This window comes from Tamandua tetradactyla, unplaced genomic scaffold, assembly GCF_023851605.1.
Source record: "Tamandua tetradactyla isolate mTamTet1 unplaced genomic scaffold, mTamTet1.pri scaffold_164_ctg1, whole genome shotgun sequence".
In the NCBI taxonomy this organism is placed as follows: Eukaryota; Metazoa; Chordata; class Mammalia; order Pilosa; family Myrmecophagidae; genus Tamandua; species Tamandua tetradactyla.
In genome coordinates, this window is record NW_027518281.1 from 73,992 (window position 1) to 95,919 (window position 21,928).

The 21,928-nt window shown below is 42.6% G+C and overlaps 1 long non-coding RNA gene across 1 annotated transcript; it reads left to right on the top strand.

Annotated features, from left to right (window-relative positions):
- The first annotated feature begins 4,350 nt into the window (after window positions 1-4,350).
- LOC143673172 (uncharacterized) lies at window positions 4,351-21,601 on the top strand. The gene is made up of 4 exons (XR_013170227.1): window positions 4,351-4,433; window positions 5,227-5,307; window positions 17,133-17,186; window positions 21,564-21,601. It is a non-coding gene; the product is annotated as an uncharacterized LOC143673172 (long non-coding RNA).
- The last annotated feature ends 327 nt before the right edge of the window (window positions 21,602-21,928 follow it).

Below are 21,928 nucleotides of genomic sequence, written 5' to 3' on the forward strand. Positions count from 1 at the left end.
ACAGTCTGTATCCCTTCAGCTCCAATTACCCATTATCTTACCCTGTTTCTAACTCCTGCTGGTCTCTGTTACCAATGATATATTCCAAGCTGATTCTTGAATGTCGGTTCACATCAGTGGGACCTTACAGTATTTGTCCTTTAGTTTTGGGCTAGACTCACTCAGCATAATGTTCTCTAGGTCCATCCATGTTATTACATGCTTCATAAGTTTAGTCTGTCTTAAAGCTGCATAATATTCCATTGTAGGTATATGCCACAGTTTGTTTAGCCACTCGTCTGTTGATGAACATTTTGGCTGTTTCCATCTCTTTGCAATTGTAGATAATGCTGCTATAAACACTGGTGTGCAAATGTCCGTCTGTGTCTTTGCCCTTAAGTCCCTTGAGTAGATACCTAGCAGTGGTATTGCTGGGTCGTAATCCATTCTGCCATTCTATGTCTTTTGATTGGGAAATTCAGTCCATTAACTTTTAGTATTATTACTGTTTGTATAATATTTTCCTCTACCATTTTGGCTTTTGTATTATATATATCATATCTGATTTTCCTTCTTTCTACACTTTACTCCATACCTCTCTCTTCTGTCTTTTCGTATCTGACTCTAGTGCTCCCTTTAGTATTTCTTGCAGAGCTGGTCTCTTGGTCACAAATTCTCTCAGTGACTTTTTGTCTATAAATGTTTTAATTTCTCCTTCATTTTTGAAGGACAATTTTGCTGGATATAGGAGTCTTGGTTGGCAGTTTTTCTCTTTTAGTAATTTAAATATATCATCCCACTGTCTTCTAGCTTCCATGGTTTCTGCTGAGAAATCTACACATAGTCTTATTGGGTTTCCCTTGTATGTGACAGATTGTTTTTCTCTTGCTGCTTTCAAGATCCTCTCTTTCTCTTTGACCTCTGACATTCTAACTAGTAAGTGTCTTGGAGAACGCCTATTTGGGTCTATTTTCTTTGGGGTGCGCTGCACTTCTTGGATCTGCAAATTTAGGTCTTTCTTAAGAGTTGGGAAATTTTCAGTGATAATTTCTTCCATTAGTTTTTCTCCTCCTTTTCCCTTCTCTTCTGCTTCTGGGATACCCACAACACGTATATTTGTGCGCTTCATATTGTCATTCAGTTCCCTGATCCCCTGCTCAAGTTTTTCCATTCTTTTCCCTATAGTTTCTGTTTCTTTTTGGAATTCAGATGTTCCATCCTCCAGTTCACTAATTGTAGCTTCTGTCTCTTTAGATCTACCATTGTAGGTATCCATTGTTTTTTCCATTTTTTCTTCTTTGTCCTTCACTCCCATAAGTTCTGTGATTTGTTTTTTTCAGATTTTCTATTTCTTCTTTTTGTTCAGCCCATGTCTTCTTCATGTCCTCCCTCAATTTATTGATTTGGTTTTTGAAGAGTTTTTCCATTTCTGTTTGTATATTCAGCATTAGTTGTCTCAGCTCCTGTATCTCATTTGAACTATTGGTTTGTTCCTTTGACTGGGCCATATCTTCAATTTTCCGAGCGTCATCCATTATTTTCTGCTGGTGTCTGGGCATTTGATCAGATTTCCCTGGGTGTGGGACCCAGCTGGTTGAAAGCTTTTTGTGAAATCTCTGGGCTCTGTTTTTCTTTTCCTGCCCAGTAGGTGGCGCTCGTGGTGCTCGTCTGTCTGCACGGCAGTCGGCTGGGAAACCGCATGTGGAGGCGGGGGTCGCTGGCCGCCGTGGCTTGGGAGAGTGCCGGTCCTAATTGCCCAGCTGGCCCGAAACGCCAAGCATGACGGGAGGGCCCCGCTATCCAACGTTCCCAGTCAGACCGGGGAGCCACTGCGTGGAGGGGACCCCAGTCACCAGCCACCCGGCCGGGAAAACGCGCACCCCTCGGGTATCTCACCACAGAAGATTCTCCCTGCCCGTTCAGCTGTTCCAGAATGGGGTACGCTGTCTTTTTGGTCTCTGTCGTGACTCCGGGAGCTGTTTCGTATTGTTTCTGTTTCTTTAGTTGCTTTTCTGGAGGAGGAACTAAGACCCGCACGTCTTACTAAGCCGCCATCTTCTCTGGAAGTCCTCTTGCCCCTTCTTCTTAAGTCAATACCTATGGAGAAGAATGAGATGTGACTGGGTTGATCCAATCAAGAGTCATCCTCTTTAGGCTTGGAAGGGGGTAATCTGCATTAGCACATGACTTGAGGAAATGTGAGTTCTAGGTTGTGAAGTAAAGTTCTTTGTAAAGTAAAGTAAAGGTTCTTCAGTAAAGAAATGGGGGGATGGATTATGTCCATTCAAGGGGAAAAATGATTTTGGTAAAGCATGAGAAAGGCTGAATGCCACATATGCATTGGAACTTTGTAAAAGCTTAGTCTTGCTCATACTTACACCTTAAATCAGATCCCTCCTGGACAGCCCCTGACAGGTTTGTCATCCATGCATTTCACTGGGTGGTGGGCTGACTCCTGCAGTCTGAGCCTTTGAGTCTGAAGCTCTTCCTCAATGAGACAATTGACTCCCCCCAACTCTGTGCAGGAAACACATTCTTGCATCTCCGTGAACCTCAGTTTCTTGGTTCTGTTGCCTTCAGGATTTCTTCCAGCACCTCTTTATCAAGTCCCTCCTCCCCCACTATCCCTTTAGCACGTTCTTTTTAGCAACTGCCTTGCTTTCAAACCTTCTCTACTAGATTTGCAGCCTTCAGCTAATGCCACACTACACTCCATACACCTGCCTCTTCCTTGCCCTCTCTATTTACCTCTTACTCAATTCATACTTTTGAGCCCTCTCTGTGTCTTCTTGCTCTTTTCTTCCAAAATTAGCATTCTCAGAATTCTTATTTGCCTTTAATAAACCTCTGGGCATCTCTGAGTCTGTTAACTTATCCATAAAATGGGGATCAGTAATATCTGGCTGCCTTACAGGAAAGGAAGTAGATGGGGAAGAAACAAATGAAATAATTCATGTGAGAGGGCTTTGTGATAGGCTGTGATTTGTAAACTATAAAGTGGTGCCATTATCTGGTTTTTTTCTCTGTATTTTCAGCAGCTTGCAGAGAAGCTCCAATTATTAAAAATCCTTCAGCCCATTTCAGAATAGGTTCCCCACAGAATAGGAATCCCTGTAGATTCCTACTGATGGAGGAGAACATGCATAATTTGGGAATTTTCTCTATCCTATAAAAGTCTTCCAGGTACTGAAGGGAGCTAGATCCTTAGGATTCTGAATTGCCTGAACCCTGGAGTAGTTAAAATAGAACATGACAAGTCTCAAGTTCAGGTTAGTTGACAGTTTCTCCCCTCCTTGGGCCTCATCTTTTTCCTGGGAGCACTGAAGTGTTGAGATGGACATTCTCTGGACTATTTGCTTCTGAGCTCTGCATCTTGTCTACATCTTATTGGTGCATCTGGTTTGGTGATGAGGTTGACTCCATCCCTCCCAGTCTCTGCTTAGACACATGTGTTTAAAACAACTGTGTACATGATAGCAAAACATATCATCTCTCCACATTAATCATACCTGGGTTTTGTGTTTAAAACTTCCACTGAACTTTGTCCCTTGCACTAACCCTTTTAACTAAATTAAAAGAGCTTAATGTGATCTCACTGCTCATTTTCTTCTTGAAAAAGCACATGGGGCAACACATCACTATATGGAAATTAGACCAAAGAAACAAAACTAGAATTCTTTCCCTTCTCCTTACATTTATCTTCCCACCAAGGAAGTGACCTGGAGTTCCATTTTAGGCAGGTTTTTATCAAGCAGCTCCTTAGCATGAACCCTAAAACCACTCTTTTGAACACAATTTGTCATTCCTCACATTGATCTCACAATTTCTTTTGCATCTGAATACATAATAAGTTATTTCTTTTTATAAATGAGTTCTTTTCTAAATGGGGAGGGTAAGAGTGAAAATTTTGCACTGTGGTGTATGTGATTCTTGGAGATGGTTTTGAAATGAGAGAGAAAGGTACTATGAATTCATATCACTTCATTAGCCAAAATGAAAAGAATCACCTTCTTCCCACTTTGTCAAGTGGGCTGGGCAGTTCATATTGTTTTGGTCATTAATGCTCACTCATGAACATTAATCTCTAGAGCGCTATAGTAGAAATGTTCAGGCTAAATGTAAAAAAATGCAGTAATTCTGAGTTGCCTACGGATCCTCTCCTGGGGGAAAAAAATGCTGTATATTTCACCTGGGGCTCTTCGCTGCTCATTAGGCCTTCACCAATGATAAGATAATATCTAGTTATGTTGCAGTCTGCTTGGCATTTGTGTGTCAGCCTAACTCCTATTTGTGAGTCAGCCAGATTCCAGCCTTTCCTATGGGAAAGCCAGGTACCTTGTTTAACTGCCATTTGTTTTTCTTCTCACCCAAAGAGATTTCCTTTTCTTAGGCCAGATGTCTGCAAATTGTAGTTTGAAGGAAAGACATTTTATGTGATTGGCACCCAGAAGGAGGTCAGATACTTCTTTTCTAACTACCTGTTGTGTGTGCACATGTGAGGGTGTGTGCATGAGAGCCATTCAATAATGAACTGTGCCATTAGTATTGTAGCCAAAAAAATCTGATTTTGAAATTTGTGATGATAATGGAAGCTATATGCTGAACACATTTGAGTTAAATAAAAAAATTACCTCTAAGACTTAAGAATAAAGTCAGTGAGCAATGCTGCCTATATACCCTTGTATAAACATTAGACTGGAATATCATTGAGATAAAAACACCCTTATCACTATAATTTCCCAACATCCAGAAAAAAGTCAGGAACACTTACAAAGCTAGATACCAACAAATGTTTTTTTTTTTAAGTCCTTAAGTGTTGCCAGATATAGATTAGGTTCACCAGTGAAGGCAGGAGGTCATTACTGAAACTAGGTGTGGAAGTTTGCAGAGTCCCTTCGGCCTAGTAACTAGGCTCAAGGACTAGTTACTCAAGGAATACAAATAAGTTTTTAGGTGAATCCAGCTCTGATAAATGGGTAGTCAATACCTGGAGTGTTGAGAAGAATTGTGAGACTGATTTTTATCAGAAACAGGGCCTAGATAGATTAGTGATGTCTGCAAAGTGTGAGGGAAGGGGATACCATTCCAACAACACTTTAAGAACATTCATACCATGTGTAAATGCACATCTGTTTGGTATGAGGTTGCATATACATAGGTAAATACCTGAAGGAAAAACTGAAAACATGAATGGTATTTAACATGCCATGTCCTTTCTTGTTTTGTTTTTTTTTAATTAAAAAAAAGCCATGTTGGCATTCCATACTTCAACACCAGCTGCCTGTAAACATCTTTGGAAGTGTGGGGTAGAGAACCAGGCCTTTTTAAGTAAGTAGCTTTTATTCATTTAATCATAAGGTTTAAAAAGCAAACATGAAGGGTGGACCATGGTGGCTCAGTGGCAGAGTTCTTGCCTGCCATGCCAGAGAACTGGGTTTGATTCCGGGTGCCTGACCATACCAAAAAAAATCAAACATGGAACCCTTTATGTTTTATAAATGACTGCACATTCATTTCTTTTAATTCATGCCTTTTAATTACATTTACATAAATTATACACTTGATGCATTGTTCAGGACAATTAAATTTTGAGAAATAAACACCTCTAGCATGATAAATTGCCAACCCCTATTGTCCAACAAGTCCTGAGCTCTGCATTGGGCATGTCTCATAGAATGGCTCTTTTCTTCTTCCCTCTGTTTCTTTTTCTTCCCTCCTTCCTTCCCTTCTTCTCTCTTTCCTTCTTTCTTTTCTTTTCTTTTTTCTGGCATTTCTATGTCCATTTCCATGCCAGTGTTTGGGTGGCCTCCAAAGCAGACCCTTAGATGATGAGTTTAGTGCATATATTTTAATTGGGATGTAATCCCTGAACATACTACTAGGGGAGTGAAGAGGTGAGCAGAAATAAACCATACCAGATGCAGCTCTGTTGGAGAACTTTGGAAGACAGTAAAACATGCCTCAAAATTTTCCCAACTGATGGGCAGAGAGGCTGGACTGTCTGTCTACCAAATTCCCACTTGGTTTGCTTGAGGGCTGTTCTAGTTTGCTAGCTTCCAGAATGCAATATACCAGGAACAGAATGGCTTTTTAAAAGGGGAATTTAATAAGTTGCAATTTTACAGTTCTAAGGCCGAGAAAATGTCCCAATTACAACAAGTCTATACAAGTATCCAACCAACCAAAGGCATCCAGGGAAAGATACCTTGGTTCAAGAAGGCCAATGAAGTTCAGGGTTTCTCTCTCAAGTGGAAGGGCACATGGGGAACACAGTCAGAGTTTCTCTGCCCAGTAGGTGGCGCTCATCTGGAAAGGCACATGCTGAACATGGTGGCGCTCATCTGGAAAGGCACATGCTGAACATGGTGTCATCTGCTAGCTTCCCCTGGCTTCCTGTTTCATGAAGCTCCCTGGGAGGTATTTTCCTTCTTCACCTCCAAAGGTCGCTGGCTGGTGAAGCTTCTTCTAGTGGCTATATTGTTCTGCTTTGTTCTATCTGACTCTCCCATTTTCCAAAATGTTTCCTCTTTTGTAGGACTTCAGAAACTAATCAAGACCCACCCAAATGGGTAGAGACATGTTGTCACCTAATCCAGCATAACAAACACTCTTGATTAAATCACATCTCCAGGGAGATGATTACAGTTTCAAACATACAGTATTGAATAGGGATTCTTCTACCTTTATGAAATGGGATTTAGATTAAAACACGGTTTTTCTAGGGGACATGCATCCTTTCAAACCATCACATTTCACCCTCTGGACCTTAAAAAAGACGTTTTCCCCAATACAAAATACATTCGTTCTATAACAGTATCAAAGAATCTTAAGCCATTCTGGTAACATTTCAAATACAAGATTAATCCAAGATTAAAATCAGTACAAAGTCTCATCAGAGTTAGTTGAAGGCATGAACAGTCCAAAGGTAAATTTTCTCCATTTACTCTGGACCTTTGAAAACTCATAGCAAGTTATTTGCTGTCAACATACAAAGGAGGAATTGTCATGGGGTACATATATGCATTTCCATAGGAAGGAAAGAACACAGGGGTAACTGGACCCATACAGTTTTTTTTTTTTTAATTTTTTTATTAATCAAAAAAAAGAAAAGAAATTAACACAACATTTAGAAATCATTCCATTCTACAAATGCACTCAGTAATTCTTAGTATCATCACATAGATGTATGATCATCATTTCTTAGTACATTTGCATCGATTTAGGAAAAGAACTAGCAAAACAGCAGAAAAAAATATAGAATGTTAATATAGAGAAGAGAATTAAAATAATAATACTAATAATATATATATATGTATATATAAAGGAAAAAGAAAAAAAACAAAAACAAAAGATACAAACACACAAACAAACAAACAAAAAACCATATTTCAGGTGCAGCTTCATTCAGTGTTCCAACATAGTTACATTACACTTAGGTATTATTGTGCTGTCCATTTTTGAGTTTTTGTACCTAGTCCTGTTGCACAGTCTGTATCCCTTCAGCTCCAATTACCCATTATCTTACCCTGTTTCTAACTCCTGCTGGTCTCTGTTACCAATGATATATTCCAAGCTGATTCTCAAATGTCGGTTCACATCAGTGGGACCTTACAGTATTTGTCCTTTAGTTTTGGGCTAGACTCACTCAGCATAATGTTCTCTAGGTCCATCCATGTTATTACATGCTTCATAAGTTTAGTCTGTCTTAAAGCTGCATAATATTCCATCGTAGGTATACGCCACAGTTTGTTTAGCCACTCGTCTGTTGATGAACATTTTGGCTGTTTCCACCTCTTTGCAATTGTAGATAATGCTGCTATAAACACTGGTGTGCAAATGTCCATCTGTGTCTTTGCCCTTAAGTCCCTTGCGTAGATACTTAGCAGTGGTATTGCTGGGTCGTAATCCATTCTGCCATTCTATGTCTTTTGATTGGGAAATTCAGTCCATTAACTTTTAGTATTATTACTGTTTGTATAATATTTTCCTCTACCATTTTGGCTTTTGTATTATATATATCATATCTGATTTTCCTTCTTTCTACACTTTACTCCATACCTCTCTCTTCTGTCTTTTCGTATCTGACTCTAGTGCTCCCTTTAGTATTTCTTGCAGAGCTGGTCTCTTGGTCACAAATTCTCTCAGTGACTTTTTGTCTATAAATGTTTTAATTTCTCCTTCATTTTTGAAGGACAATTTTGCTGGATATAGGAGTCTTGGTTGGCAGTTTTTCTCTTTTAGTAATTTAAATATATCATCCCACTGTCTTCTAGCTTCCATGGTTTCTGCTGAGAAATCTACACATAGTCTTATTGGGTTTCCCTTGTATGTGACAGATTGTTTTTCTCTTGCTGCTTTCAAGATCCTCTCTTTCTCTTTGACCTCTGACATTCTAACTAGTAAGTGTCTTGGAGAACGCCTATTTGGGTCTATTTTCTTTGGGGTGCGCTGCACTTCTTGGATCTGTAAATTTAGGTCTTTCATAAGAGTTGGGAAATTTTCAGTGATAATTTCTTCCATTAGTTTTTCTCCTCCTTTTCCCTTCTCTTCTCCTTCTGGGACACCCACAACACGTATATTTGTGCGCTTCATATTGTCATTCAGTTCCCTGATCCCCTGCTCAAGTTTTTCCATTCTTTTCCCTATAGTTTCTGTTTCTTTTTGGAATTCAGATGTTCCATCCTCCAGTTCACTAATTGTAGCTTCTGCCTCTTTAGATCTACCATTGTAGGTATCCATTGTTTTTTCCATTTTTTCTTCTTTGTCCTTCACTCCCATAAGTTCTGTGATTTGTTTTTCAGATTTTCTATTTCTTCTTTTTGTTCAGCCCATGTCTTCTTCATGTCCTCCCTCAATTTATTGATTTGGTTTTTGAAGAATATTTCCATTTCTGTTCGTATATTCAGCATTAGTTGTCTCAGCTCCTGTATCTCATTTGAACTATTGGTTTGTTCCTTTGACTGGGCCATATCTTCAATTTTCCGAGCGTCATCCATTATTTTCTGCTGGTGTCTGGGCATTTGATCAGATTTCCCTGGGTGTGTTACACAGCTGGTTGAAAGCTTTTTCTGTGAAATCTCTGGGCTCTGTTTTTCTTTTCCTGCCCAGTAGGTGGCGCTCGTGGCGCTCGTCTGTCTGCACCGCAGTCGGCCCGGGAAACCGCGCGTGGAGGTGGGGGTCGCTGGCCGCCGCGGCTTGGGAGAGTGCTGGTCCTAATTGCCCAGCTGGCCCGAAACGCCAAGCATGACGGGAGGGCCCCGCTATCCAACGTTCCCAGTCAGGCCGGTGAGCCACGTGCATGGAGGGGACCCCAGTCGCCAGCCGCCCCGGCCGGGAAAACGCGCGCCCCTCGGGTATCTCACCGCAGCAGATTCTCCCTGCCCGTTCAGCTGTTCCAGAATGGGGTACGCTGTCTTTTTGGTCTCTGTCGTGACTCCGGGAGCTGTTTCGTATTGTTTCTGTTTCTTTAGTTGCTTTTCTGGAGGAGGAACTAAGACCCGCGCATCTTACTAAGCCGCCATCTTCTCCGGAAGTATTGGACCCATACAGTTTTGAAAACCTGCAGGGCAAAGTCATTAGATTTCAAAGTCTGAGAATCGTTTATCCTCAGGGTCTCTGAAAGCGGCAGTCCCACCCTTTCCAAGGGCTTACACAGAGACCTGCCTTTCTCTGAATGCAACCTTGGGGGACATTGGTGAGATCATCTTTTCCCCAGCTCCACCCTCTCCAAGCATCAGGGCTGCACACAGGCTCTCTGCCATCTCTGGGGCACATGCTCAACCCCTCCATGTGGTGGCAGTCAGGTTCTCCCCAAACCCCAAGGAATGTACTTCACCCTCTCCAAGGCCTGAAGCAGCATGACTCTTCCACTGCAATGAGGTGGAAGGCCCACCCTGTGCCTTTGGGACAAACTCACCCTCTCCACAGGCTTGGGTGGGTCTGCTCTCTTGGCCCAGGGCTTCTTGACTTCAGACCTCAGCCTCCATGGTTTTGCCTCTGAAGTTATTTTTCCTCCAATGTGTCCCTTCTCTGAACCCCCCAGTCCTGCCTGGCAGTGGCTCTGTTTATACAGATCTCACAGCACTATCGTTGGCTTTCTATGTAGTAGCCTTGGATTGTGCCCATCAGACATAAGGAGTTTCCACAAATCCTTCCTGGATAACTCCATGTCTGATCCTGGCTTTCTCTGAAATGGTTGACTTGTTCCACATCTGGTCAAATCCTCATGTGAAGCACTATTCTCTGGGGTCTCCCTTCCTGGAAGCCCAGAATTTTCCAGGACATCAATTTCTAGTTTCTTTGTACCCACAAGTTCAGTTTTCAGCTTCTCTCTCTCCTGTCACATTTCATTAGAAGCTATGAGGAGAAACCAGGCTGCACTTTCCACATTTGATTTGAAGATCTCTTCTGCTAAACATCCAAGTTCATGGATTTTAAAATCTACCTTCCAGCCAAATCCACTAGTCAATTTTGCCAGGTTATCTGCCATTTTAAAACAAGGCTAGTCTTCCTTCTGGTCTATAATAACACATGGCTCATTTCTGTCTAAGGCTTTATCAGAAGTTTCTTTAGAGTCCACATTTCTACAACTGTCTCTTCAAAATTCTAGGCCTTCTCTATCAGTTTTCTCACAACTTCTCCAGATTCTCCCCCTTATCCATTTAAAAAGCCATTCCTATATGTTTGGTATTTGCAAACTGCAGCAGCACCCCACTCTCTGGTACCAAAACCTGTTCTAGTTTGCTAGCTGCAGGAATGCAATATACCAGAAACAGAATGGATTTTAAAAAGGGGAAGTTAATAAATTGCTAGTTTACGGTTCTAAGGCTGAGAAAATGTCCCAATTACAACAAGTGTATAGAAATGTCCAACCAAAGGCATCCAGGGAAAGATACCTTAGTTCAAGAAGGCTGATGAAGTTCAGGGCTTCTCTCTCAAGTGAGAAGGCACATGGTGAACACAGTCAGGATTCCTCTCTCATCTGGAAGGGCACACACTGAACATGACATCATATGCCAGCTTCTTCTCCTGGCTTCCTGTTTCATGAAGCTCCCTGGGAAGTATTTTCCTTCTTCATCTCCAAAGGTCGCTGGCTGGTGGACTCTGCTTCTCATGGCTATGTTGTTCTGCTTTGCTCTATCTGAATCCCCACTCTCCAAAATGTTTCCTTTTTCATAGGACTTCAGAAACTAATCAAGACCCACCCAAATGGGTGGAGGTATGTCATCACCTAATCCAGTATAACAACCACTCTTGATTAAATCACATCTCCAGGGAGATGCTCTGATTACAGTTTCAAACATACAGTGTTGAATAGGGATTATTATGCCTTTATGAAATGGGATTTAGATTAAAACATGGCTTTTCTAGGGGACATACATCCTCTCAAACCAGCACAAGGGCTAATGTAGAGGACAGAGTTAATACTTTTTGGCCTTCTGATTAACCCTGAGTGTGAGTTTAATATGCTTCTGGAAATGAGAAGCAAGGTTTATTTGATGGAACACCATCAAAGTGTAGGATCACAGAAAGTTGGAGCTGGATAGAGTCTTAGAAACTATCCATACAGCTCTCAGGTTTCAAAGGGGTTAAATTTCAGATCTTTCCTTTCAGTTCTAGCTTCTCTGCTTTGAGATTCCTTTGCTGATTGGTAGAGCAGTATTGATGGATGCAGTCAAGAATTCAGCCCTTTCCAATCCAGGGTATCAGCATTGTCCACTCCTGGATCTCACCAGATAGCTTTTGTTTAAAAAAAAACACTTTCAGGCTCCAACTAAAAACTGAGAGCACCAAGCCCTGTGTATCTCTCTCAATGCTGAGAACCTATTGTATCCATTAGACTCCTTTCCTCCCTCAAAATGCTGAGTCTCTGAAACTCCTGGACTTTGGCTGATGAGAAACTTCAGGAGAATGATGGCTTGGACACTCATTTTTCAAAATCTTTTTCAGTTGTAAGCAGAAGTATTGGCAAATCCCAGTATGGAAAAGAGATACAACAGAGAGGCTGTGGTTGTAGGTGAGAACCAGCTGATATTGTGGACTGGACATCCTTTATCTATTGCTTGCAGTTCCTCAGGAGCAGGGGTGACCAGTTGTCCCAGCCTTCCCAGGACTTTCCCAGATTTAGCATTGAGAATCTTATGTACCAGAAGCCTCCTCAGTCCTGGACATACAGGAACATATTTTGAAATCTTCTGGACAAGATGAGTTATAAAATACTGTGATGCTAGAAATGACAGGAAGAAGTGATGCCTTATCTGATAAATTTTCCCACAACCATCAAAGTGTCTGTGAGAATCTTTACCTCATCATATGCCCCCTATGGTATCTGGGGACTGGTAAAAATGATACACATGGGGCCCTGAAAAATCAGCATATCCAGACCTCCCCACATACATTATAGCATGTAACAGTGCTATATTCCTTTTTATGGCTGAATATACCACATTTGTTTATCCATTCATCAGTTGATGAAACAATGGGTTATTTCTCCTTTTTGCCTTTTATGGACATTGCTCCTATGAACATTTGTACACAAATTTTTGTGTGGACAATTCTCTTGAGTATATACCTAGTACTGAAATTCTTAGGTCAACTCTTTGAGGAACTGCCAGACTTTTTTGGAGTCTAAGCTTTTGGAATTCTTCCATTTACCTTTAGTGGAAATTATCTGCTCCCTGTTGCAGGCTAACTTAGCCATATTTAGTTAGTTAATTTGAATGATAATTTTCTCACAAATGAGGCAGTTGGTAGATGGAGTCATGAAACAAAGAAAAAAAAACAAGGTATACCACAACATAGTGTTATTATGTCCATTTATGTTATTTATCTATCTCTCTAATTCGATCTGATCTCTCTAAGGGCAAAAACTAATTTCTGTTTATCTTTGTGTTCCCTGAAGTTCCTAGCACAGAACAGCATTCAAAAAACATTTACTGAATCATATTTTTTATAAGGTGTGGTTCTCTGTGTCATGATAGAGACCAAAGGGGAGATGAAAATAAAATCCTAGAGGAGGGGGTGAGTCTTGTTGCTGAGGGAACTAGAGGGTAGAAGACCCCTTCAGGTAGAGGAAAGACCTCATGGCCTGAGTAAGAGATGAAGCAGGAAGGTGGAAACATGCCTCAGGGAGGATGAGCATGCCAGGCTGGGGCAGAGGCTGGACACAGACCCTGGGACCAGAGGCAGAGAACTCAGAAACCCACAGCCAGGGTAAATTGGCAGCTGTGAAAAGAGAGGATTGTTGAGTGATGTTGGCGATCCATCAACAGGCAGATGGAACTGGTGCTACCAAAGGAGCACACCAGCACCATCTCAGTAAAGTCCTATTTGGAAGGACTTTGGTTCAGCCTTGAAGATCCTTTAGTGAAATGACATGGCCCCTACCAAAGAACAACTTAGAGGCATTAGTTAGCTATTTTGCAACATGTTGTTTTATCCCATGAGAGAGAGTCAGTTGGTAGATGAAGTCAAGGATCAATGCCAAAACAAGATTGTAAAGAGAGGGGAGAGAGGCAGAAATCCCCACAACCTTGGAGGAAGGTTTGTTTGACACATCTGGCAGCTAGCAGAGAGGTCAGTTTAATTATTGAGTCATTGACTCGGCCAACTGGGGCATATCAAAGAAAACACTTTCTCTTGCTTGTGGGTGCTCCTGAAGACCTAACTGTGAGCACAAGTGACAGGGACAGGTCAACCCAAGTCCTTCCCTTAACACCTCTATCTCAGTTAGACCAGACTACCTGTTACAGTTTCTACCACTAAGATTTCCAGAATCTTTTGTTCTACCATTATCCCATAAACATCCCTGCTTCTTATGAAGAAAAAAAGATGTGACTTGTCTGACCCAGCTGTGTGCCCTTGGTCCAGGTGTGAGGTGCTGTCTGGCCTCAGTCTTCTCATCTGTAGAATGGAGGACAGGAATGCAAGCACACATTGCAACATGGGGAAGCTAGAGTGACCTTCAGAAGCAGACGGACTTGGGTTTGAATTGACTCTAGTTTACCAGCAATATACCCTAGAACAAAGCACTTAAACTCTTCGAGCCTCAATTGTATTGTTTTTCATCCATAAAATAGGCAGGTGACACACGCCTTTTAGAGTTTAGTTCTGCCAGGCACATGAATATTGGCTAAATATAGCTGCTGGTGCTACCACTATTAATATACCTCTATTAAAGGTGAAAATTTTCTGAGCATCAGCTGAACACAGAATCCAGCCCCTTTGACTCTAAAGGGCTCTAACCTGAGGGATGCATGCCCATTTCCTCTACTGCTCCTACCCATTTCGCACGCCATGCTTCCAGCTCTGTCAAATAGGCACTGCATTTTACTGGTTTTGGCTGGCACTGCAAGACCCTAGTCTTGTTTCCTGGCTTGGAAGTGGTTTGCTCCTTCCTGTTTTTTGCTTCACTTGCCATGGGTGCAGGGGGGCCTCTGAATTGCCCTGTGTGCTTTTTTTTTTTTCAACCCACGCATGTGGGTTGAAAGCCTTGATTCTGAGATCTACTGCTGGGGAAACAGAGCCCAGTAAGAGAAACTCAGAGTTTTCTTCCCGCTCCAGACCCCAGGGGATCCGTGCAACTGACCTAGATAGTCACCATGCAGAAGCTTCCTTTATGCTGTGTGTTTCTAGGTGTTGCCACCTCCACAGGGCTGGTGTTCCCTGTTTCTGAGTACTGACTCACTGCAAGCTCCAAGAGGGCTCTAGAGGTGCCCTGATGTTTTGATTCAATGAGTCTTTATCTCATACCTGGGTTATGCACTGTCCTAGACCTTGGGCATTCCAGGAAACTCACATGCCACCCTCTCTGCCCTAAATTTCATATGGAGTTTTGTGCAGGGCATAAAGTCAGTCCTAATAAATGGAGCTTTTTGTACATTTTGTCAAAGGAATAATATTATGCTTGGTAGATAAGAGGCCAGACTAGCTCTTTAAACATGTTCTTCTCGAACCTTAATGAGCACATGGAATACCTGAATGTCATGATAAGATATGGGTTCTAACTCAGTAGCTGTGGGCTGGGCCAAGAGAGAGCCTTTATTTCTAATGTGTTCCCAGTGGCTGCTGGTGCTGCAGGGCCAGGGACCACAGTTTGAGCAATAAGGTTCTAGTTGTGTTTTTTTTTTGTATGCTGTATGGTGGGGGTCACATTTCATTCATTTTCCTTGTGACCATGTTATTGCAGCACTATGTGTTGAATTTTTGGGGGGAGAAGTACATAAGTTGGGAATCAAACTGGGGTCTCCTGCATGGCAGGGGAGAGTTCTCCCACTGAACTTTCCTTGCAGGCCTGAGCAAGAAGTTTCTAAACAGTTCTTCTCAACCCTGACTGCACACTGCCATCCCCCATGGGGGCTTTACAAAAATACCCATGGATCTGGCTGCCCCAAGACCCAATTAAACCAGAACCTGGGCCAACATAAAAGCTTGGACATGAATCATCATAGCAACAGTATTCACAATAGCTAAAATGTAGGAACAAGTCAAGAGTCCCCTGACTGAGGATTGATAAATGAAACTGGTATATCCATACAGCAGACTATTTTTGGCTATAAAAAGAATAAACTTTTGATACATGCCACAATACAGATAAACCTTGAAAGCAGTGACCAATGTCAGACACAAAAGACCACATACTGTATGATTCCATTTTAATTAATTAATTTAATTAATTAATTTTCATGGGCAGGCACCAGGAAATGAACCCAGGTGGCAGGCAAGAACTCTGCCACTGAGCCACCATCCTACCGCCCTGATTCCATTTATTTGAAATGTCCAGAATAGGCAAAGCCATAGAGATAGAAAGCAAATTAGTTGTTGCCAGGGCCTGGAAGAAGGAGAAGTTGGTGAGGGGCTGCTTAATGAGTATGGAGTTTCTCATTTGCGATGATAAAAAAATGTTTTGGAATTAGAGAGTGCTGACCTATGTACAACTTTGTGAACATACTAAAAGCTGCTTGTGGTAATTGAATTATAGCTTGATAAAACTGTTATTTATAAACAAAACAGTAGTTAGGGTGAAAGTTCTAGGTATTGGTAATAATAAAGGTTTTCCTGGTGATGCTAGTGTGCAGCCTGGGGTTGAAAACATTTCTGTGAAAAGTCTCTAAGTAGGGTCCCTGGACCAGCATCAGCACCACCTGGGAACTTATTAAAATGCGGATTCTGGAACCCCATCTGAGACTTTACTGAATCACAAACTTGTGTTTTAAAAAACCTTCAGATGATTCTGAAGCTTGCTAAAGTTTAAGAACCTGTCTGATTAGAGCATTGTCTTTAAAACACTGACAGCAGCAGTCCTGGGTTTGCAGCTTGGTTCTTCCAGCTTCTATCATGTGACTAGAGTTTTAAGTGACTTAAGCCCCCTGTGCCTCAGTTTCTTCGCCTAAAATTGTAGCTCACTTCCTCCTGGGGGCGGGGGGGGGGGAAGTGAAGGTGGAGAGTATTAAGTGGATTCATCTATTTAAAGTGATTGGGAGATTGCAAATGTTGTTTCATTAGGCTTGCTCCAGAAGCTGTAAACCGTGATTTCAATGGGAAATTGCATGATGAAATCTAGCAGTGGCCTTTTTGAACCATCCAGTGTCCCCCAAGCACCTCCCCTGACCTCCATCCTCAGCCCCTACAGTGGCAGGTGCCAGTGAGGAGAGTTGTGCTCCCACACCAATGTCATGGGATACTAACATGCAGTGAACACTGCATGTTCCAGTCAGTGCTACGAGTGTTCTCACATGTTGCTCTGTGAACACACAGTTCAGATGCCAGGACTGGCCAGGATTCTCTAGTGCCACGAGAAGGGGGCACTAGGCCCTGTCACAGCTCTATGTGTTTCTGGGGGGGTTGGGGGGAGGCAGGATGTGGGGTGGGGGTGGGGGCTGGAGGTCAGCAGCAGTAGAAAGGTGACTTTTGACCAGATCACTGTGTTCATACACAGTTGTTCTCAAGTCAAGTGTTGGCCAATTTGGAACTGTCTGGATTTCCCCTGTCTAGTCTGGATGTTTGAGAAGAGTCAAGGCTTCTGTGTTGGAATTTTGATGGGGAGTTGGAGATACAAGTGGGGAGAAGGCAGGCAGGGAGAGATAAAGGTAAAAGGCTAGAGGGGAGAGAATTGCTTTGTTAACTAGGATGTGAATTCCTTAATTTTCTTCTAGGCATGTTGACGCGAGAACCTGGTAAAGGGGGTGCCTGGACCCTTTCTGCTAGAGGTAAGGAGTATTAAGGCTCTTTTATTTGCTTTTAGAATGTTTAACACCATTTCCTGGCATCTCTGTGATTTAGAGGATTTGATCTAGTAACTCAGTAGTGAAAAGGCAATGCAGAGCTTTGAGAGTGATGTTCAGAAGGAAGGAAGGAGGAATGAAGGCAGGCAAGCAGGAAGGGAGGGAGGGAAATGTTTACAATGAGCAGGTCCCATGCTAAATGCTTGCATGTCATTTAATCTCATTTACTCCTCCCCAGAACCCTATGAATTAGACATTGCTACACCCTTTCCCTTTAAAAATGCGTGGTGAAAATGAGGCTCAGAAAAGCTAAGTTCATGACTGATGCCACCAGCTAGAACAAGTAGGAGTCTGGGCCACTGCTCTTTCAGGTTAAATGCCACTTCTTGGTGATCCAAGAAGAATTTGGGGATGCTGACCTTCTCAAATGTAAGTGAGATGATGGGCTGCTTGAGAATCACATTGGGGTGCTTGATTAAAATGCAAATTCCCAGTCCCCTCTCCAGACCTACTGAATTTGAACCTGTAGTAATCACTCCTGAAAACTGCTATTTTTAGCATCTTCTCCAGCCGCTGCTGCTGCACCACCCAGTGTGGGAATTCCTGGCTTCTGGTACTTTAACTTGGTCACCTTTCTCCTCCCTCTGTCTGCTTCCCTCCCTCCTACTTCCTGAGTTTTTCAATTCCCAGGGGGTTTAGCTTCATCAAGTCCCCAGAATAAACAACTCTGTTAAAATCCCATTAAAGATCTCTGCTGAAGCATTCTCAGAGTTCACTTGAATGTCTGGGAGGGCAGGGAACTGGCGGTAACACTCCAGGAAGAGCAGATCTGAGCAGATCAAGTGACATTGACAGCCATCAAGGGGTATCAGCTGTCGAGGAAGAAGCACATGCTTTGTTCAGTGCTTTCATCCTGGATGGACAGATTTTTACTCTCTGATGGAGTGTCTCTTCTGTCCTGTTTTTCTTGACGTACTTCAGGGTTTTCTGTGGACACAGTGCAACTCTGAGGTCCCCCACGATGAGGCAGGTCTGTGTCTAAGGAGAAGGAAGAGGCCCCTTCCTGAGGCCTGGAAGGGAGGGAACTGTGATGGAGCCAGTGGAGAAAGAGCTGCCCATTTCTCCTTAGTGAGATGCCTCCGTGACCACGTCGAGGTCACATGGGCTTATAACTGTTGGGCTTATTTCACACCCCTTTGAGGTTTGGGTATCTCTTGAGTTTCAAAAAACCCCAATGAAGGCCCTCCTTCATTTCCTTTATAACCAACTGTGTTGCCCTGAGGATTTTTAGGAACCTATGACTGAAAGGAAAATAAATAAACAAAAGCAAAGCAGAAACTGAAATCATTGCCCTCCCCACTAGATAGGCCATGAAATCCAGGGGTGAAAGTCTCCCTGGCAACATGGAAGATGACTCCCAGGGATGAATCCAGACCTAGCACCATGCGATCAACAATTCCATCCTGACCAAAAGGGGTAAAAGAAGTGTAATTAATAAAGTATCAGTGGCAGAGAGAGTTCAAATAGAGTTGAGAGGTTACTCTAGAGGTTGCTCTTATGCAAGCTTCAGGTAGACCTTGCTACCTAACCTGCCAACCCCCAACCAGGACCATTCCAGACAATCCTAAAGAACACCTAGGGCAATATTTAAGATTCCACAAGGATTCCAGGCACTAGAGTAACTTTTCAGAAACCTACCACCTCCAGATGGGTCCCTGGTCCAAATAAGTCTTGAAACCCAGCCAAGCCTCTCCAGAACATCAGATAGTTCCATCCCCTCTACCACAAATTAGTGACAGACCCTTCCAATAGCAAAAATTTAGAATTGCCATAGCCCAAACAACCCCAAAGAGAGGTATGGAAAGGTCAAAAGTGATGGTGGAATTATACATAAAAGATAGGACTTAACAACTGAATATGAATGCTGAATCATTAAATTGATACCTCTTTGAGTCTCCAGTATTTTAGAGCAGCTAGAAGTAAAAACCTAAAATTATGAAACTGTAATCCATGTGAAAGTCTGACATATGTTCTACAACTAATTGTGGTGCTGTGCTTTGAAATTTATAGCTTTTTTGTATATATGTTATTGTTCACAAAAAAGAAGGAAAAAAGTCGATTATGATGATAAAAAATATTTAAGTCCTCTAGCCTCCTGTATTCTGGAGCAGCTAGAAGGAAAAATAGGAGAGGTTCATGTGGTAGCCCATGACAAATTCTGGAATCTGTCCTGTAACCACTTGAAGAGTGCTTTGAAAATTATTGCTTTTTCTCTTCTTTGCTTTGTATATATGTTATACTACACAATAAAAAAAAGTTAAAAAATAAAAAAGCAAAGCAGAGGTTTCTTTGCAAGGTTTCACTTCTGGTGTCTCAGGAACAACTGCCATGAAGATGGAGAGAGGAGAAGCTGACTGCCCTTTTCCCAGGCTCCAGTAATAATAGGAAGAACCCCACAGCTCTCTTGGGCTCAGGGTCAGACAGGCACAGAGTAGACATGTCCTCACAGAAGGAAGCTCAGCAGAGCTTGCTGGTGATTTTTGTCTTCTTGACTGGGTGTGGTCTGCCATGCAGCTCTGGCTTGCAGTGGTGGGACCCCAGCCTGTGGATCCAGGTGCTCCCCTCTGTTCTGGGGGCCCCCACGGCATTCTCTCTGGAGCCCTGCTTTGACATAGCCCTCTCCTCAGGTATGTCCCCCTTCCCTGACCTTTGGACTGTACTTATATTTGTAGTCAATGCCACTCTCATCCTTTAGGTTATTTACAGATGTGAAGGGGGGAGGAGTTCCTTGCAAAGTGTTACAGTGGCTTTCTACTGTTGATAGAAACCAAAATTCTCATCAAGGACAACTTAAAGGTCATGTTCTGAAAAACTTGACTCTGGCTATTTCTCCACGTTTGCCTCCTTCCACTGTTTATCTTTCTTCATTTAAAAACATCTCCCTCAGCCCATCACCACCACCACCACCACGAATAGGGTGGAGAAATGCACATCTGGCCTTCTTTTTAGTTTCTTGAATGTTCTGATTGGCCACAGCTCAGGGCCTTTGGACCAGCTGGGCCTCTGCCAAGAATATCCACCATCCTCCCGGTTAACACCTTCCCACTTCTGGACCCCCCAACACAGACACCCCTTCCTCAGGACACCTTTTCTATTCACCCACATTAGATCAGCAGACCCCCCACCCCCACCCCAAGCTCTCATTGCATCTTCTCTTCATAGCATGTGCCATAGCTGGCAATTTACATTCATTTGCATGGTTATTAGATGAATCTTCATCTCCCCCCACTCTGGACCTAACACTCCGTGAATGCAGAGACCATGCGTGTTCCTGCATGTAGCTGGAGCACAGAACATGGTAGCACAGGTCAACAGTTGGCAGTGTGGCTGGTTGATGGCTTCAGGAAACTGGGGACCGCTGCCCCCTTGAAATACCAGCCATGGCCCTGGCTGTGTACAGATCTTGGCTTAGAATTCCACACAGCCTGATATTTTTTTTTTCTTTAGAGATTTTTGGCTCTCATTATTTTAAATGATCCTGAACTCTGGGAGATGAACTCCTTCTAACTTGCTAGATTTTACTGCATAAGCTTTGCATTTGATGGGAATGCAGGCAGCCTCCATGCTGTAGCCTCTGGCAGCCTGTGTTCTAGATTGTTTTTCTGAGAGCTGTTGTTTTGTTCTTATTTACGGGTATGCCTCGGTGGTGCTGAATCAGGGCTTGGCCGGGATTTTTGTCCCTCATATGTCTTAGTCATCTACCAGGGCTGGCTCTTTTAAAAGGGCGCCAGGTCATGGTGACTGAAGCAGAGAACACAGAGGCCAGTGACATGTTTCCATGGTGACATGGCCCCTTGCTTACTCCCTGGGCACTATGCCACAGATGGGTTCTTTGTGACACAGTGACCTATATTGCTGGGAAGCTTTATTCTGCTGCCGTGTTGATACCAGCACATGCAAGAAAGTGCTCTCAGCACTGGTGAACTAGATGTTGTGTCAAAAAAAAATGCCATGCAATAGCTTTCAAATAGCAATGGGGAAGGAATCCCTTCTAATCAATATCCTGGCATTTTCTGCAGAATACCTCATCAGTAATGAGCTATGAAATCCAGTATGTGGCTCAGAATTCTTAAAAAAACGAGAGGAAGTAACATACAAAATATCAGATTGCAACACGCGTAGCAAAAGTAACTGTTTTTCCATGAAACTTTTCTTTCAGTTTTGTGTGTGTGTGTACTGAGTCATGATATAAGATGTTTTTCTTTCATGCAGTTAAAACAATTGAACAACCACAGCTGCGTAGCATATCCTACTTGTGCTTTTCAATGTCATTACCATCTCTGCCCTGCTTTTTTCTTAAAGGTATGCAAAATCCAGTCAGATCAAGACCGTGTCAAGGAGCAAGATATTTTTTAAAGGAAGTAGATCTTGATATAGGTGAGTACTGCTGATTCCATTCCGAGAGTGGTGTTGGGCTGTGGACAGCCAATTATGTTTGGAGCTCTTGCTTTTGAGTAAGTGTGCTTTGGCTGTTGCCCCTGTCTTAATCTTCCTCTTTTCACTCCACTCACCTCTTCAGAGACTCTGTAGTATCTTCCCCATATGGAAGAATAGACAGGGTGGATTTCTAGAGCTGGGACAAACTATTGTGAAGAATTAAAAAAAAATTAAATGACATGCATGCATACCCTGTCCCTTCTGTTCCTGGCATCTGTGCAGAGATGCTG